Raw genomic sequence first — 5,730 nt, 5'->3', positions numbered from 1 at the left:
CTATGACTACTACTATGGCTACAACTATGACTACAACTACGACTACAACTATGACTACAACTACTACTCTGACTACAACTACTGCAACTATTACTACAACAACTACTACGACGATGACAACAACAGCTATTACTACTACTACTGTGAAAGCAATACTTGCTCCTAGTAGGAAATGTGTAAAGTGGTAAAAAAATAGAAATGGAAATAAAAGGTCCATGGCTGTCCCTGGCACCATCCCTTCCACCTAATTTCCAACAATATTACCATGGACTTCGTGCCAGTATTTTCACTGCTCTTTTCACTCTGCCACTCCTTCGTGACCCACAGATTTTGATATTGCTTCAACCTTAGAAGTTTTGCTCTGAGTAAGTACTGTGCACAAGCACCCTATCGACTCTCCTGAAAGGTGAGCTCATTTTATTATTTATTTATTTTGTTAAACATTTGATTTTTATTCTTTCTTGCCTCCAGGGTTATTGCTGGTGCTCAGTGCCTGCACTATGAATCCACTGCTCCTGGAGGCCATTTTTTCCCTTTTGTTGCCCTTGTTGTTTGTTTACTGTTGTTGTTATTATTGTTGTTGTTGCCATTGCTGTCGTTGTTGTATAGGACAGAGAAAAATCGAGAGAAGAGGGGAAGACGGAGAGGGGAAGAGAATGATAGACACCTGCAGACCTGCTTCACTGCTTTGTAAAGCAACCCCTGTACATGAACACCATTCCCACCACCAAAAGACTGTGTCCCATCCCACCCCTCCACCCCCTGCTGCCCTGGGAAGCTGAATATTCACCCTCACCCTCACCCCAGGGTTTTTACTTTAGTGCCCTACTCCAGATTTATTTATTTTTAACCAGAGCACTGCTGAGCACTGGTTTATGGTGATGCGGGGAATTGAACCTGGGATTCTGGAACCTTAGGCATGAGAGTCTCTTTGCATAACCATTATGCTATCTACCCCCACCCTATTTTAAAAAAAATATCTTTATTTATGTATTATTGGACAGAAACAGAGAAATTGAAGGGGAAGGGGAGATAGGGAGAGAGAGAGACACACCTGCAGCCCTGCTCCACCATTCGTGACCTTTCCACCTGCAGGTGGGGACTGGGGGCTTGAACCTGGGTCCTTGCACACTGTAATGTATATACTTAGCCAGGTGCACCACTGCCTGCATCTCTCTCTCTCTCTCTCTCTCATTTCTCCCCTCTGTTTCTGTCTCTATAAAAAATTAAAAATATATCGCTTCTCGGTCTTTTGGCTAAGATCAAGTGTAGTATCTGTTCTTATCAGTTTAACATCTGATACGTCCTGTATCCGAGGATAATATAGTAAAGGAATTTTTGGAACAGGGAGTTGGAATTGCTCCATCCGCTCCACGCATGGTACTCCTCGACCTGGTACTGTAGTGCTTCCAGGAATGGTGTGCTCCATTCTGGGTTTGACACGCTGGTGATTCAAAAGTAAAGCACATTAACTACGTTCTGCATTTAGAGTACTCAGCAAGAGGATTTTAGGGAGTCGGGTGGTAGCTCAGCGGGTTAAGCGCAGGTGGCACAAAGCGCAAGGACCAGCGTAAGGATCCCGGTTCGAGCCCCTGGCCCCCCACCTACAGGGGAGTCACTTCACAAGTGGTAAAGCAGGTCTGCAGGTGTCTGTCTGTCTCTCCCTCTCTCTGTCTTCCCCTCCTCTCTCCATTTCTCTCTGTCCTATCCAACAACAATGACATCAATAACAACAACAATGAAACAAGAGCAACAAAAGGGAATAAGTAAATAAATATAAAAACATTAAAAATATAATACAAATATGCATGGCCACTAAGAGTAATGGAGTTGTGCAGGCACTGAATATCAGTGATAATCCTAGTGGCAAAAAATTTAAAGAAATACAAGAAGAAGAAAGAAAGAAAACAAGAGAAAGAGAGGAGGTAGAGAGAGAGATCAGCACACTGAAGCTTCCCCCAACAGTGTGGTTCAGGCTCGAATTTGGGTAGCATACATGGCAAAGCGAGCGTGCTATCCAGGTGAGCTATTTTGCTGGCCCATCTTGCCCTCCTCCCACTATTTAAAATCCCATTCGTGGGACATCCAGGTAGCATGTAACACTTACAAACCCCACTCTGAGGTCGTCTGCCCCTCACTCCTCCTGTGAGTGTGGAAATATGGCTCCCCTTCTCTATGAGAGCCTCACTGCTCCCAGAGAGATGACTGATTAGTAAGAACAAGAGGTGTCCATCTGGAGCAGTGGAAGGAAACAGGGGACACCACACACACACACACACACACACACACACACACACACACACACACACACCCCTCAGGACTCTGCAGGGCAGTCATGTGACATGGTATGGTGGGAGATGCCAAAGATCCTGACTGTTCCACCCTTTTGTCCCAATAGACCCTCCCCTGCTCCTTTCCACCCCGGTCTCCTTACGAAACTACTTCCCTTAGTTTCTGTTACCAAAGCAGGACTCTGCTCCCCTTCATTCCTTCTGAGCCATCCTAGTGGCAGCAACTCCTCCTAGGCTGCTCCCCTGGGGCCACTCTCTGGGCATTGGGAGATTGGGTCTCCTGTGACCTGATGGAGGACAGGACGTGGCTGTGGTCCCAGGTCCCTTTCTCTCCATGGCCCCGAGGCCGTACCTGTCTGAGAGATATATCCCTTGGAAACTGTGTACAAAGAGTAAACGTCCTTATTCCCAGAAAAGTCCCTAAGGACTAATGCCTCTCAGGTCCTAGGGACACTCTCAGGAAAAGTACCCCACTTCTTTCTTTTTCCTCCAAGGTTATTGCTGGGGTTCAGTGCCTGCACTACAAATCCACTACTCCTGGAGGCCATTTTTTCCCCTTTTGTTGCCCTTGTTGTTTATTGTTGTTGTTGTTGCTGTCACCGTTGTAGAAATCGAGAGAGTAGGGGAAGACAGACGGGATAGAGAAAGATGACACCTGCAGACCTGCTTCACCACCTGTGAAACAACCCCCCTGCAGGTGGGGAGCCAGGGCTCGAACTGGGATCCTTATGCCGGTCCTTGGAAAGTACCCCACTTCTGACCATGGTCCCTGACGGGTCTGCTCTCATCTGCAGAATTCCATGCTGTGCCCTCCCCCACTCCCATGCTCTTCTGCTGAGCCTGAACTGTAATGCCAGATGCTTGAGACCCAAGATCCCCATTCCCACCACTCCACCATCACCGCTCTGGGCACATCTCCCCAGGCCTTTGTGGGAGCTCAGTCCTCTCTATGGCTGACCTGCTGGCAGCCCTGCACAGAACTGCCAGTCTGTGACTCCCAATCTCTCCTTGGCACCCAGGACACAAGCCCCCCTCATGCTCCTTCCTCATGGACCCTCCTTCTTAGATGTCTTTGTTGCTCCCCAGCTTCTTCATTTTAGGGTTTCCTGAGTCTCAACACATCACCTTTGTACATGGCCCCTGGGTGCTGATCTGACTGTATAGTGATGTCCACTGTCTGTGTGACCTCTGAGCTTATGTCTCCAGGGCAGACCTCAGGCTCTAGACTCTGTTGACCTGTCTACCTGACAGCATTAACTGAAAACAAATTAATGACAGAATCTAAAGCTGAGCAGGTGGCAAGCCAAAGTTCTCACCTCTATAGACTTTCTAGACTCATTGGATGGTCCCTTCATATAAAAATGAGGTATGTCAGGCCCCGCGGTAGTGCACTGTGTTAAGCGCAGGTGGCGCAAAGCACAAGGTCTGGCATAAGGATCCCAGTTCCATCCCCAGTTCCATACCCACACGGGGCGGGGGTCGCTTCACAGGTGGTGAAGCAGGTCTGCAGATGTCTGTCTTTCTCTCCCCCTATCTGTCTTCCCCTCCTCTCTCCATTTTTCTCTGTCCTATCCAACAACGACAGCAATAACAGCAACAACAACAATAGACAACAAGGGCAACAAAAGGGAAAAAAAACATTTTAAGCATTTGGTATTTAGTCACATTAAAAATATTTATTTATTTAAATTTATGAGAGAGTGAGAAAGAACCAGAGCATTATTTGGGTACATGTGATGCCAGGGATTAAACTCAGGACCTCATGCTTGAGGGTTCAATGCTATATCCATGGGGCCATTATTCAGCCATATTTTGGGAGCGAGTGTTGTTCTATTTTAAAATAAAATTCAAAAACAAAAACAAATTGTGGTATGTGTGATGCAGTAGGGCTTTGGAAGTGTTGCTGTGTTTTCACTTTCTCAGGACTGTGGACTAGCTGTTAAAAACTAATGCAAAGGGACTGGGCCGTGATGCACCCAGCAGAGCACTTCACGAGTGGGGAGCAGGTCTACAGGTGTCTGTCTTTCTCTCTCCCTCTCTACCTCCCCCTCCCCTCTCAATTTCTCTCCATCCTATCAAATAAAATAGAACAAAAAAAGAAAAAGCAGCTGCCAGTAGCAGTAGATCTGTAGTGCTGGCATCAAGCCTCAGAGATATTTTAAAAAATTATCAATAGGGAGTCAGGAGGTGGTGCGGCGGGTTAAGCGCTTGTGGCACAAAGCGCAAGGACCTGTGGCATAAGGATGCCGGTTCAAGCCCTGGGCTCCCCTCCTGCAGGGGAGTCGCTTCACAGGTCTGCAGGTTTCTATCTTTCTCTCCCCTTCTCTGTCTTCCCCTCCTCTCTCCATTTCTTTCTGTCATATCCAACAACAATGACATCAACAACAACAACAATAATTATAACAATTAAAAAACCAATAAGGGCAGCAAAAAGGAATAAATAAATAAATATGAAAAAATTATCAATAGTATTTTTATCACCATTCCCATTTGGAGAAGCACATGTTTCTTTTAACCCTGTATAATCATGGGTTTCCCCTCTACATTTTGGTTCTCTGAAATTGAGTTGTTGAAGAAGGCAGGCCACTGGGGTCATGGCTACTAGATTTCACAACTCACATCCCTGCAATGTGCTGAGACGTGATCCCAGGCCCTCCTGCCCTTGGAAGTGCCTGTTCACAGGTAATTGGATCTAGAAGCTCAATTAGATTTTGACTTTACTTTCAAACTGTTTTGTGGGGGGAGGTATAATGAATATCCAGAGATAGATAAGGTCTTGTAGAATTTTTATGCTTCTTGGTTCCATGAATTGGTTAGAAGTTGCAAAATGACAGTATTCTCCCTTCATTCCCTAGCTGGGTTACTTCTAATAAGAAAACTGTCCCCTCATCTAGCGTTTGTTAGCATAAACATAGTTCATATAGGAGAAGCAATTGACTTCTCAATTCTTTTTTTTTAATATTTATTTTATTTATTCCCTTTTGTTGCCCTTGTTGTTTTATTGTTGTAGTTATTATTGTTGTCATTATTGTTGTTGGATAGGACAGAGAGAAATGGAGAGAGGAGGGGAAGACAGAGAGGGGGAGAGAAAGATAGACACCTGCAGACCTGCTTCACCGCTTGTGAAGCGACTCCCCTGCAGGTGGGGAGCCAGGGCTTGAACTGTGATCCTTATACTGGTCCTTGTGCTTTGCGCCACCTGTGTTTAACCCGTTGCGCTACAGCCCAACTCCCAACTTCTCAATTCTTTCCTCAGTTTCCAGTGTCCTAAAGAATGAGTTTCTCCACCAAAATCTTTATCTTTTTTCTTCTTAGAGTCATTGTGAATTCAGGGACGTAAATGTCTTTAATGTGTGGCATTGCAGCCATAGTTCTTACTGGCTTTCTAATACTTCCATCTTGCTCAGTGGGAATTTCTTTCTTTAAAAAAATTATTATC

General features: G+C 45.6%; 1 non-coding gene across 1 annotated transcript; it reads left to right on the top strand.

Annotated features, from left to right (window-relative positions):
• The first annotated feature begins 1,236 nt into the window (after nucleotides 1-1,236).
• LOC132538765 (U2 spliceosomal RNA) lies at nucleotides 1,237-1,429 on the top strand. The gene has a single exon (XR_009550104.1). It is a non-coding gene; the product is annotated as a U2 spliceosomal RNA (small nuclear RNA).
• The last annotated feature ends 4,301 nt before the right edge of the window (nucleotides 1,430-5,730 follow it).

Source organism: Erinaceus europaeus, chromosome 5, assembly GCF_950295315.1.
Source record: "Erinaceus europaeus chromosome 5, mEriEur2.1, whole genome shotgun sequence".
Classification (NCBI taxonomy): domain Eukaryota; kingdom Metazoa; phylum Chordata; class Mammalia; order Eulipotyphla; family Erinaceidae; genus Erinaceus; species Erinaceus europaeus.
The sequence above is the reverse complement of the archived record's forward strand: the minus strand, read 5'-3'. Positions and strand labels throughout refer to the sequence as shown.